Genomic DNA, 13867 nt, shown 5'->3' with positions numbered 1-13867 from the left:
TGTGTTCGAGCTAAAATAGTTACCAGATACTCTTAAGTATGCCTACCTTGATGAGAAGGAGATATATCCTGTTATTATTAGTGCTCACCTCTCTAATGACGAAGAGAAGAAGTTATTAAAAACTTTGAGGAAGCACCGTGAGGCTATTGGATATACTATTGATGATCTTAAGGGTATTAGTCCCACTCTATGTTAGCACAAGATTAAAACTGACCCTGATTCTAAACCAGTTGCTGATCATCAAAGGAGATTAACTCCTAAGATGAAAGAGGTCGTGAGGAAAGAAATATTAAAGCTTCTGGAAGCATGAATCATTTATCCTGTTGCTCATAGGGATTGGGTAAGTCCAGTACATTGCGTACCTAAGAAGGGAGGTATCACCGTCGTTCCTAATGATAAGAATGAACTAATTCCACAGAGGATTATTACTGGCTATAGGATGGTGATAGACTTCCGGAAACTGAACAAGGCAACCAGGAAAGACCATTATCCTTTGCCATTTATCTAAACACACACACTTCTGCTTTCTAGACGGTCATTCAGGTTTCTCGCAAATACCTATTGCACAATCTGATCAGGAGAAAACCACTATCACCTACCCCTTCGGTACCTTTGCTTATAGACGTATGACTTTTGGCTTATGCAACACACCTGCCACCTTTCAAAGATGTACGATGGCTATATTCTATGACTTTTGTGAAAAGATTGTTGAGGTTTTCATGGATGATTTCTCCATTTATGGTTGTTCCTTTGACGATTGCCTCAGCAACCTTGATCGAGTCTTACAGAGATGCAAAGATACCAACCTCATCTTGAACTGGAAGAAGTGCCACTTCATGGTTAATGAAGGCATCGTCTTAGGACACAAAATCTCTAAGAAAGGCATTGAAGTTGATAAGGCTAAGGTTGATGCAATTGAGAAAATGCCTTTCCCCACAGATATCAGAGGTATACGAAGTTTCCTAGGTCACGCTGGTTTCTATAGAAGGTTCATTAAAGACATCTCCAAGATTTCTAGGCCTCTTACCAACCTCTTGCATAAGGATGTTCCTTTTGTTTTTGATGAGGATTGTGAGGAAGCTTTCGAAATACTTAAGAAGGCCTTGATAACCGCACCTATTGTTCAACCACCTGATTGGAACTTGCCCTTTGAAATCATGTGCGATGCTAGTGATTATGCTGTCGGTGCTGTTCTAGGACAAAGAGTTGACAAGAAGTTGAATGTTATTCACTACGCTAGTAAAACTCTAGACAATGCCCAAAGAAACAATGCCACTACGGAGAAGGAGTTTTTAGCAATCGTGTTTGCATGTGAAAAATTCAGATCTTATATAGTTGACTCAAAAGTCACTATTCACTTTGATCATGCTGCTATTAATTACCTAATGGAGAAGAAGGTCGCTAAACCTAGGCTAATCAGATGGTTTCTCCTGCTACATGAATTTGATTTGCACATTGTTGACCGAAAGGGTGCCGATAACCCTGTAGCAGATAACTTGTCTAGGCTAGAGAATGTCCTTGATGACCCACGACCTATTGATGATAGCTTTCCTGATGAGCAATTGAATGTCATCCGCACTTCACATAGTGCACCGTGGTATGCTGATTATGCAAACTATATCGTAGCCAAATACATACCACCCAGCTTCACCTACCAGCAAAAGAAGAAATTCTTCTTTGATTTGAGACACTACTTTTGGGATGATCCTCACCTTTTTAAGGAAGGAGTAGATGGTGTTATTAGACGTTGTGTGCCTGAACATGAACAGGGACAGATCCTGCAGAGGTGTCATTCTGAAGCCTACGGAGGACACCATGCTGGAGATAGAACTGCTCAGAAGGTATTGCAATCAGGTTTCTATTGGCCCACTCTCTTCAAGGATGCTCATAAGTTTGTCTTGTCTTGTGAAGAATGCCAAAAAATAGGGAATATCAGTAAGCGTCAGGAAATGCCTATGAACTATTCACTTGTCATTGAACCATTTGATGTCTGGGGCTTTGATTATATGGGACCTTTCCCGAGTTCCAATGGGTATACTCACATCTTAGTTGCTATGGATTATGTCACTAAGTGGGTAGAAGCTATCCCCACTAGAAATGCTGATCATCACACCTCTATTAAGATGCTTAAAGAAGTCATTTTCCCAAGATTTGGAGTCCCTAGATATCTGATGACTGATGGCGGTTCACACTTCATTCATGGTGTTTTCCGCAAGATGCTTGCTAAGTATGATGTCAACCATAGAGTTGCATCTCCTTATCATCCTCAGTCTTGTGGTCAAGTGGAGTTGAGTAATAGGGAGATCAAATTGATCATACAAAAGACTGTCAATAGATCTCGAGAGAATTGGTGTAGTAAACTTGACGACGCACTATGGGCTTATAGGACGGCTTATAAGAATCCCATGGGCATGTCGCCGTATAAAATGGTTTACGGTAAGGCCTGTCATTTACCTCTTGAGTTGGAACACAAAGCTTATTGGGCAATCAAAGAGCTCAACTTTGATTTCCAACTTGCCGGTGAGAAGCGGTTGTTTGATATCATCTCATTAGATGAATGGAGGGCCCAGGCATATGAGAATGCCAAGTTGTTAAAGGAAAAGGTTAAGAGATGGCACGATAAAAGAATACAAAAACGAGAGTTCAATGTAGGAGACTATGTCCTGCTATACAATTCTCGCTTAAGATTCTTCGCAGGCAAGCTACTCTCTAAATGTGAAGGTCCTTACGTTGTCGAGGAAGTATATCGTTCCGGTGCCATCAAGATCAATAACAGGGAAGGTAATTTTCCTAGAGTGGTAAATGGGCAAAGAATCAAGCATTATATCTCCGGTACTCCCATAAATGTTGAGACCAATATCATCAATATCATAACTCCAAAGGAGTACATAAGGGATGTTGATCAGCCTGTTTCTGACCCTGAAAACGAAGAGGTATGTGTTTCGGTAAGTAATTGGACTCCGAAACTTTTCCAATAAGAAATTTCCTCCGTTTTGGATTTTTTGGAAAATTAGAAAAATAAAAAGCTCTCCGGAGAGCGCACGAGGCGGCCACAAGCTTGTTCGCCGCCACCTACCCCCTGGCGGCGGCTACATGGCTTGTGGGCACCTCGTGTGCCTCCCGGACTCCGTTTTCTTGCAGAGCACTTCTTCTGGTCCAGAAAAAATCATTATATATACGCCTGAGGGTTTTGATCTCCGTATCGTGCATTTTTCCTCTGTTTTCGTTTCGAGCCTGTTTCTGTCGCACATTTAGATCGTCGGGACTTCCCCAAAATCTCCTAAGGACAAGATCTTCGAGAAGGTCATCAATCCCTACCTCACGGAAGTGGTGAAACACCCTCAATCTATCAAGATGAGTGAGGGGATGTTGCACATCCGTGATGTTGAGGGGCCTAAGAAGACCGGAAGCATGGAGACGAGGCTCGAAGGAATGGAGCAACAAGTCTTCAAGTGCCAAGGGATGGTGGAGCGTGGACTCAACGCCAACCACATGATGATCACGGAGTTCACCAGCAATCACAAGATGGATGCCATTGACATTGGGAAGTACCTTTCCAGGCTCTATGACAGGGTTGATCAACTTCAGGGCCAGATCTATGACGTGCAGAACCAAAACTGTGAGTATGAGTATAGATTTAAATCAATACGGCTGGCTGCAGATTTGAGGATTCTGGCGACTCGTTCATCCTGCCATGATGGAGCACCTATGCCCTGGAAGATGGAGGATCAGACTACTTCAACAACACCACCACCATCACCACCAATGGAAGATAACTAAGCATTGGTATGGGCAATCCCTTCGGCTTTTGCCAAGCTTGGGGGAGTTGCCCTGGTATCGTATCACCTTTATATCTTTTGCTTTTACCTTTGTTTTAGTTCTTTCCTTTTCAGTTTTTATTTCTTCTCTTAGTGGAATAAGTCTTTAGTGTTTAGTTTGAGTCTTTTGCTTTGTGTCTCCCCCGATGTATTCGAGCTTGCGAGCTATATAATAAAGAGTATCTAGTCAAGGGCTTTGTTTTGTGCCGTGATCAAAAGTATTAAAAGAACGATAGCATGAAAGATCATGAGAAGATCTTATGGAAAGTGATAGCTTTACATATGACAAGTATGATGATCGAAATTTGTTGAGAATAGACCAACATAGACCCCAGTCATTGTTTCAATTAATAAGAAGTAGTAAGGAAAGATAGGTTCACATATAAATATATCATCTTAGACACTTTTTACAATTGTGAGCACTCACCAAACTATTACATGTTTAGAAGTAGAAGTTGGACAAGGAAGACAACATAATGAATTGTGTTTGCTTGGTTCCAAACAATGTTATATGCCTAGAGATCCCTTAGCATGTGATGATTGCTTCCACCTCATATTAGCCAAAACTCCCGCACCAAGTAGAGATACTACTTGTGCATCCATAAACCTTCAACCCAGTTTTGCCATGAGTGTCCACCACACCTACCTATGGATTGAATAAGATCCCTCAAGTAAGTTGTCATCGGTGCAAGCAATAAAAATTGCTCTCTAAAATGTATGATCTATTAGTGTGTGGAAAATAAGCTTTGTACGAACCTGTGATGAGGAAGACATAAAAGTGACAGACTGCATAATAAAGTTCTTTATCACAGGGGGCAATATAAATTGACGTTCCTCCACACTAAGAGGACACGCATCCTAACCTCAAAAGCGCATGACAACCTCTGCTTCCTTCTGCGAAGGGCCTATCTTGTACCTTTACTTTTTGCCCTTGAAAGAGTCATGGTGATCTCCACCAATTCATTCTTTTGCCTTTGTCTTGGCTACCGTCACAAGCTAGGGAAAGATCTATATTCATATATCAACTTGGAGGTGAGTACTTATGCTTTGTTATTGTTGACTTTACCCTTGAGGTAAATGGTTGGGAGGCAAAACTATAAGCCCCTATCTTTCTCTGTGTCCAGCTGAAACTTTGATACCATGAGTACCACGTGAGTTGTAACAATTGTGGAAAACAAAAGAGATGACTGAGTATGTGGGTTTGCTTTACAAGCTCTTATTTGACTCTTTCAGATGTTATGATAAATTGCAACTGCTTCAATGACTATGGACTTTTGTTGGCTACTTCTCGGCAAGGTTTTTGCTTCATACTTTGCTTTGTGAAGGAATTGTTACTTTCCCATAAGAATCTTTATGATGTATTGCTTTTTTATGTGTGATCATGATGCCCTCATGTCCGTATTATGTTTTATCGACACCTTCATCCCTAAACATGTGGACATGTTTATGGATCTTGGTTTCGCTTGAGGACAAGCGAGGTCTAAGCTTGGGGGAGTTGATACGTCCATTTTGCATCATGCTTTCATGTTGATATTGATCGCTTTATGGACTATTATATTACTTTGTGGTACCATACCTATGCCTTTTCTCTCTTATTTTGCAAGGTTTATTTGAAGAGGGAGAATACTGGCAGCTGGAATTTTGGACTGGAAAAGGAGCAAGTCTGAGTCCTCTATTCTGCGCAACTCCAAATGCCCTAAAAATCAACGTTGAATTTTTTGGGATTATATAAAAAATAATGGGCGAAAGAAGTGCCAGAGGGGCGCTACCAGGGGCCCACAAGCCTGGTAGCCACCGCCCCCTGGTGGCGGCTACAGGGCTTGTGGGCACCCTGGCGGCCCACTGGCCCCCCTCTTTTGCTATATGAAGGGTTTCGTCCAGGAAAAGATGAAGGTGGAGCTTTTTCGTGGATCCTCCGCCGCCACGAGGCGGAACTTGAGCAGAACCAATCTAGAGCTCCGGTAGGACGATCCCGCCGAGGAAACTTCCCTCCCGGAGGGGGGAAATCGTCGCCATCGTCATCACCAACACTCCTCTCGTTGGAGGGGAGTCATCTCCATCAACATCTTCATCAACACCATTTCCTCTCCAAACCCTAGTTCATCTGTTGTAACCAATCTCCGTCTCGCGACTCCGATTGGTACTTGTAAGGTTGCTAGTAGTGTTGACTACTCTTTGTAGTTGATGCTAGTTGGATTACTTGGTGGAAGAGTTTATGTTCAGATCCTTGATGCGACTCATTACACCTCTGATCATGATTACGATTATGCTTTGTGAGTAGTTACTTTTGTTCCTGAGGACATGGGATAAGTCCTGCTGATAATAGTCATGTGTATTTGGTATTCGTTTGGTATTTTTATATGATGTATGTTGTCTTTTCCTCTAGTGGTGTTATGTGAACGTCGACTACATAACACTTCACCATCTTTGGGCCTAGAGGAAGGCATTGGGGAGTAGTAAGTAGATGATGGGTTGCTAGAGTGACAGAAGCTTAAACCCGAGTCTATGCGTTGCTTCGTAAGGGGCTGATTTGGATCCACTAGTTTAATGCTATGGTTAGACGTTGTCTTAATTCTTCTTTCGTAGTTGCGGACGCTTGCGAGAGAGGTTAATCATAAGTGGGATGCTTGTCCAAGTAAGGGCAGTACCCAAGCACCGGTCCACCAACATATCAAACTATCAAAGTAACGAACGCGAATCATATGAGCATGATGATACTAGCATGAGAGAAGTTCCCGTGTGTCCTCGGGAACGTTTTTCCTCTTATAAGACTTTGTTCAGGCTTGTCCCTTGCTACAAAAGGGATTGGGACACTTTGCTGCACCGTTGCTACTACTTGTTACTTGTTACTTTTCACTTGCTACGTTTCACCTCACTACACCATCATTTGTTACCGCTACTTTTAGTGCTTGCAGTTATTACCTTGCTGAAAACCGTTTATGAGAGCCTTCTGCTCCTCGTTGGGTTCGACACTCTTACTTATCGAAAGGACTACAATTGATCCCCTATACTTGTGGGTCATCAGGTATATATAGCCATCTCCAAAAATCAAATTGTTACAACATTATTGCCCAACTCGGCGGAACTGAAGTAAAAAATCGGTTGCTCCGACTAGTGCAAAATGCTCTAATTTTAGGACTTCTGGTGAAACCCATATACAACATTTTGGTTAGTATGATTCGGTTGGCCTAGTGCACTCGAGTGGCTCGGTGGATCTGAGATATAAAACTTGGAAACTCCAAAGTTGAATACCTCATACCAGAGAGGCCGTTACTACTTTTCGGCTGGACCAAAGCGAAACTCGGACCTAGTTGCGAGGGTTTTGGATTGGAGTCTGTCTTAGGAAAACTCAGTAGGGCAAAAGTAAAAATTCTTGGCGGCATCGAATTTGACTTTAGGGGGTTTGATAAAATATTTTGTGGGAGAAATGTTGAAGCTTTCTGTGGGTAATCACTAAGCACTTTGAGCAACCACATCATCATAGATACCTCATCCCCTTCTAATAGTATTGGCTTTCCTATGGACTCAAATGTGATTTATCACATAAATATAAAATGTAGAGTCTTGAAGCTTTTGCCAATTTATGTTCCAAGCATCTAGGGAATCTCCTCAAAATCCTAGCCAATCCATGCATTGAACTTTTCCTTAAATATACTTTATAGATTCATTAGTCCAATGAAATATATGTCGTTATTGATTACCAAACCCACCTAGGGAGAAGTTGTGATTTTAGAATAGACAAGGTTACTTCTTCATGGACCCTTACTCCATGGACTCGCGTAGTTGTTACCCTAAGTGGGTTGAAGTCTCCATCAATGTGGACGTACGATAGGATTACCTATTGGAACCACGCCAAAAATATTTGGGACTTCATTGTGTTTGGTCTTCCTATACCTACCATCTACTTACAATTTCATGCCTTTACTTTCCGGTGCTATAGTCATAGACTTGCATGTGTAGGGTGTGCTAGACTTGATAAAACTTGCCAACCGATAAAATTGGGAAAAGGTTAATGATACGTCTCCAACGTATCAATAATTTATGAAGTATGCATTCCATACTTACCCACCTTTATAATATTTAATATGCTTTTGATGCACTTTATATGATTTAATTAGAACTAACCCACAGTGATGTTGTTTTCAGTAGAATTATCGTGGTGCTGTTTTTTGTGCAAAAATATAAGTACTTGGAATCGCCCGAAACTTTTTAACAAATTTTTCTAGAGAAAATAAGAAATACTCGAGTGAAGAACCATCTAAGGGGGCCACCAGCTGGTGTCAAGCCAACATGGTGCGCCCACCCCCTTGGGAGCACCCTGATGGCTTGGGACCACCTCATGGCTCCTTTTGACAAGATTTCCACGCTGAAAAATGCTATATAATGGGAAACCCTGAAAAGTTAGCCTATATCTTATGCTCCGCTACAGCAAGCCTCTGTACCAAAGAAAACTCATCAGGAACCCTATTCCGACACCTTGTGAGAGGCGCAAATCATCACCGAAGACCATCTTCATCATCCCGACTGTCTCCATGTTAAAGACTGAGTAGTTCACCCTCGGGGCTAAGGGTATGCACCAGTAGCTATGTGTTCTCTCTCTCTTTCTTGTGTTCTTGAGATGTCACGAGCTTGATGTATCATGGGCTTTGTTAATATAGTTCGATCATATTGTGTTTATCCCTTGCTATCTTGATGTGATGAATTGAATATTTCCCTTCAGATTTTGTTATGTCAGATTTAATATTGGATTTGAGATCACTTGATGTATGTCTTGCATGTGGATACCCATGGTGACAATGGTGTTTTCTATTGATTCACTTAATATATGTTTTGGTACTCAACTTGCGGATTCCCGTGGTGACACCAGGGTAATATATGCATATGGGTTGATACGTGTTCTTGTCCTTCTTTCTTGGATATAATTTTTTGGGTACTCTTTGATGTACTTTTTGTTGTATTGAATATGACAAATACCAAATTTTTTGATGCATGTCAAATAGTTGACTCACGAATACTTGAGCTGGCATTGGAGTATCTAGGTGACATTAGGGTTGATTGTTGTGTATCATTGGTGTTATTGTAGTACGAACTCTAGGGTTGTTTGTGACACTTATAGGAATAACTCAATTGATTGATCGTAAATAATAGCTTTGAGGTCGTTCTACTACCTACAACAATTTCATCTTATGTTCTCTGCTACTTATGAACTTTGGAGTGATTCTTTGTCGCACATTGAGGGATGATCATATCATTCTAGTATGTTACTATTGTTGAGACACTACATTACTTAAAGTATGAACCGGAGGACTTATTTCCAAGCATTGCAATATGGTTTATGTTCACTTTTACTACTTGTTACCTTGCTATTTTTATATTTCCAGATTAAGAAAAAATCTATATCTACTATCGATACTACACTTATATCACCATATCTTCACTAAACTAGTGCACCTATACATATTACCATTGTATCAGGTGTGTTGGGGACACAAGAAATTTATTGTATTTGATTGCAGGGTTGTTAGACAGAGACCATCTTCATCCTACACCTCCCATGGATTCATAAACCTCAGGTCATACACTTGAGGGAAAATTGTTGTTGTCCACAAAAGTTTGCACTTGGAGGCCCAACAATGTCTGCAAGAATAAAGTTGTGTACTAGACATCAAGCTATTTTCTGGCGCCGTTGCCGGGGAGGCGAGTGCTTGAAGGTATATGTTTAGATCTTGCAATTGAATCTTTTAGTTTCTTGTTTTCCCTAGTTTGGTTTATAAAAAGAAAACTACAAAAAATGGAATTTAGGTTACCTCAATTGCTTCATCTTTATAATGTCTTTCGTGAAAATGATGTTCAAAAAATTGTGCCAAAATGTTGGTAGAAGAATTAAATAAAATGTTTGGCATTAAATTTTGAATGATGAGCATTATAGCAATGTTGTTAGTATGAATTCCTTGAATATCCATGATAGTAGTGATGATTTCACTAGCCATGATAAAAAAAATATTTCCTATAAGCATGTCAATTTTTGTGGAGTGAATAAAATTTGTGAAGACATGCCTTATAGGGATGATAGATTTTGTAATAAGCATAAACATGATAAAACCAATTGGTGGCTTAAAGTGATAGATGAATTTGCCACACGATTATACTCTCTTCATCCCATTACTTGTCAACTTTCCAATAGGGTTGGTCATCTTAATTTACAATGCATGCATATTCATGATCGAATCGTTTCTAAATATTTTGATAATTTGATCTCATGTGAGCTCTATAATGAACTTGTTTATTTTTGGGCTGCAAAGAATTGTCACATAAAAATGGTTTGATATATTCTTCTCACTAACAGTAATGGAACTAATCTACAGGAAATCTATATGTTTTGCACACTAAATTGCAATGAGAATGCTTATATTGCCAACTATAGAAATATGGGAAACCAAGAGAATATAAAAGGAATGCTAATGAAAGGGTAAAGGTCTCCCAATACCCTCCTTTTTATCGTAATGAATCAGGTTGCAAGGAGGAGCTTCCCATCGAACCAATCTCATTAATAAATAGCTCATAAGAATTGGTTAAACCCAAAACATGATGTGTTGGAGACAAATAAAGTAAGAAAACGTAGAGGCAAAAAGGTGTCTATCCCAAATAATGTTGGTTCTATCATTGTTGAGAATGAATCTTATAGTATTGAAGATGATGATACACTTGATAATGTTGTTATGCCTATTACTTGTTCTCATAGTTATGATTGCGAAGATAATGATACTTCTTATAATCTTTAAAATATTTTTTGCACCAACTTGGAAAGTATTGATGATAATAATTGTTACACTATTAGTGCGATTATTACTATTGATCATAAGAGTGATTATGTTGATGATATGCAAACCCACAAGCTTGAGGATGCTATGCTTGATGAGAATGACATGTTTGTGAATATATTTGGTGCAATCAATGTTTGTCCCAAGCTTGGGGATACTATTCTTAATGAAGATGATCTTTTTATTCCCCCTACTTTGAATGATCAAATTTGTTATGATGATTACATGCCACTTATGATGATTATCGTAATGATAATTATGTTGTAGAAAGTAGTGATGATTAGTATTATAAAACTTGACACAATTATGAATGCCCTTTTCCCGAACGTTACTCTTATAATGTGGAAACAATTTATAGTATTCGAGTCTCCTATGATACTCCCACTACTATGAATGGAAAAAAATTGTGTATGTGGAGAGTAATAGAAATTCTATCACATAAAGCATTGTTTTCATGATGCACAAGCATATAATTTTTATTGCTGCCCACACAAGCAAAATTCTTCTCATTCATAATGGTGGGAGTAAACTCAACAAAATAACTATCATGTGATACTTGAGTGGCATAATCCAAATTAAAATTAAAATCATGATGACAAGTTTCATGGTTATTATTACTCTTTATAGCATACATGTCATCACAATAATCATCATTGATAGCAACTTTGTTGTCATAGTCAATTGAAACCTCTTCCAAAATAGTGGACTCATCACTAAATAAAGTCATGACCTCTCCAAATCCACTATTGTCATTATGGAAAGATTAAACACCCTCCAAAATAGTGAGATCATTAGTACCTAGAGTTGAAACTCCTACAAACCCACTTTCATCAATATAATCATCATAAATAGGAGGCATGCTTTCATCATAATAAATTTGTTCATCAAAACTTGGGGGACTAAAAATATCATCTTCATCAAACATAACATCCCCAAGCTTGTGGCTTTGCATATCGTCATCATCATGGATATTCAGAGAATTCATACTAACAATATTACAATCATGCTCATCATTCAAGGAATTCACATTAAGAATTTTCATAAATTCTTCCTATAGCAATTGAGCGCAATTTTCCTTTTCATCATTTTCAAGAAAGACATGATAAATATGAACAATATGAGACCACCTCAATTCCTTTTTTTGCATTTTTCTTTTATAAAACCAACTAGCAAAAAACAAGAAACTAAAGATTCAATTGCAATATCTAAAGATATATCTTCAAGAATTCACCTCCCCGACATCCACGCCAGAAAAGAGCTTGATGTCTAATACACAACTTGTTCTTGTAGACTCGTGTTGGGCCTCCAAGTGCAGAGTTTTGTAGGACAGTAGCAAATTTCCCTCAAGTGGATGACCTAAGGTTTATCAATTCTTTGGAGGCATAGGATGAAGAAGGTCTCTCTCAAACAACCCTGCAACCAAATAATAAAAAATCTCTTGTGTCCCCAACACACCAAATATAATGGTAATTTGTATAGGTGCACTTGTTCTGCGAAGAGATGGTGATACAAGTGTAGTAATGATAGTAAATGTAGTTTTTCGTAATCTAAAAATATAAAAACAGCAAGGCAGCAAGTGTAAAACAACGAGTAAAACATTGTATAAATGCTTGGTAATAAGGCCTAGGGTCCACACTTTCGCTAGTGTAATCTCTCAACTGTGCTAATATAATTGGATCACATAACAATCCCTCAACGTGCGATAAAGAATCACTCGAAAGTTCCTATCTATTGGTGAATGTAAGAAGAAATTGTTTGTAGGTTACAAAACCACCTCAAAGTTATTCTTTACGATCAATATTTCCAAGAATTTGTACTAAAATAACAAGTTATCCTTTCCGATTGATTGATGTCTACTACGCAACCTTCTCCTTGTAGACGTTGTTGGGCCTCCAAGTGCAGAGGGTTGTAGGACAGTAGCAATTTTACCTCAAGTGGGTGACCTAAGGTTTATCAATCCGCAGGAGGCGTAGGATGAAGATGGTCTCTCTCAAGCAACCCTGCAACCAAATAACAAAGAGTCTCTTGTGTCCCCAACACACCCAATACAATGGCAAGTTGTATAGGTGCACTAGTTCGGCGAAGAGAAGGTGAAACAAGTGCAATATGGATGGTGGATATAGGTTTTTGTAATCTGAAATTACAAAAACAGCAAGGGAACTAGTAACAAAAGTGAGCACGAACGGTATTGCAATGCGTGGAAACAAGGCCTAGGGTTCATACTTTCACTAGTGAAGTTCTCTCAACAAAGATAACATAATTGGATCATATAACTATCCCTCAACATGCAACAAAGAGTCACTCCAAAGTCACTAATCGCGGAGAACAAATGAAGATATTATTGTCGGGTACGAAACCACCACAAAATTATTCTTTCTGATCGATCTATTCAAGAGTTTGTACTAGAATAACACCTTAAGATACATATCAACCAAGACCCTAATGTCACCTAGATACTCCATTGTCACCTCAAGTATCCGTGGGCATGATTATATGATATGCATCACACAATCTCAGAATCATCTATTCAACCAACACATAGGACTTCAAAGAGTGCCCCGAAGTTTCTACCGGAGAGTCAAAACGTGTGCCAACCCCTATGCATCGGTTCCCAATATCACGAACCCGCAAGTTGATCACCAAAACATACATCGAGTACTCACATGAATCCACGTGTGCAAACCCATATGCATAGGTTCCCAATTGTCACAAACCCACAAGTTGATCACAACAGATAGACACGTGCAAGACATACATCGAGTGTTCTCAAAGACTCAATCCGATAATATAACTTCAAAGGGGAAACTCAATTCATCACAAGAAGGGAGAGGGGGAAGAACATCATAAGATCCAACTATAGTAGCAAAGCCCACGGTACATCGAGATCAAGACATCTCAAGAACATGAGAGAGAGAGAGATCAAACACATAGCTACTGGTACATACCCTTAGCCCCGAGGGAGAACTACTCCGTCCTCGTCATGGAGATCGCTGGGATGATGAAGATGGCCACCGGAGATGGATCCCCCCTCCGGGAGGGTGCCGGAACGGGCTCCAGATTGGTTTTTGGTGGCTATAGAGGCTTGCGGCGGCGGAACTCCCGATCTAGGTTTCTTTCTGGAGGTTTCTGTATTTATAAGACCGGATGGCATCGAGAACAAGTCAGGGGGACCCACGAGGAGGTCATAAGCCCTTGGGGCACAACCAAGGGGGGTGGGGGTGCCACCCA

This window comes from Hordeum vulgare, chromosome 4H, assembly GCF_904849725.1.
Source record: "Hordeum vulgare subsp. vulgare chromosome 4H, MorexV3_pseudomolecules_assembly, whole genome shotgun sequence".
Classification (NCBI taxonomy): domain Eukaryota; kingdom Viridiplantae; phylum Streptophyta; class Magnoliopsida; order Poales; family Poaceae; genus Hordeum; species Hordeum vulgare.
The sequence above is the reverse complement of the archived record's forward strand: the minus strand, read 5'-3'. Positions refer to the sequence as shown.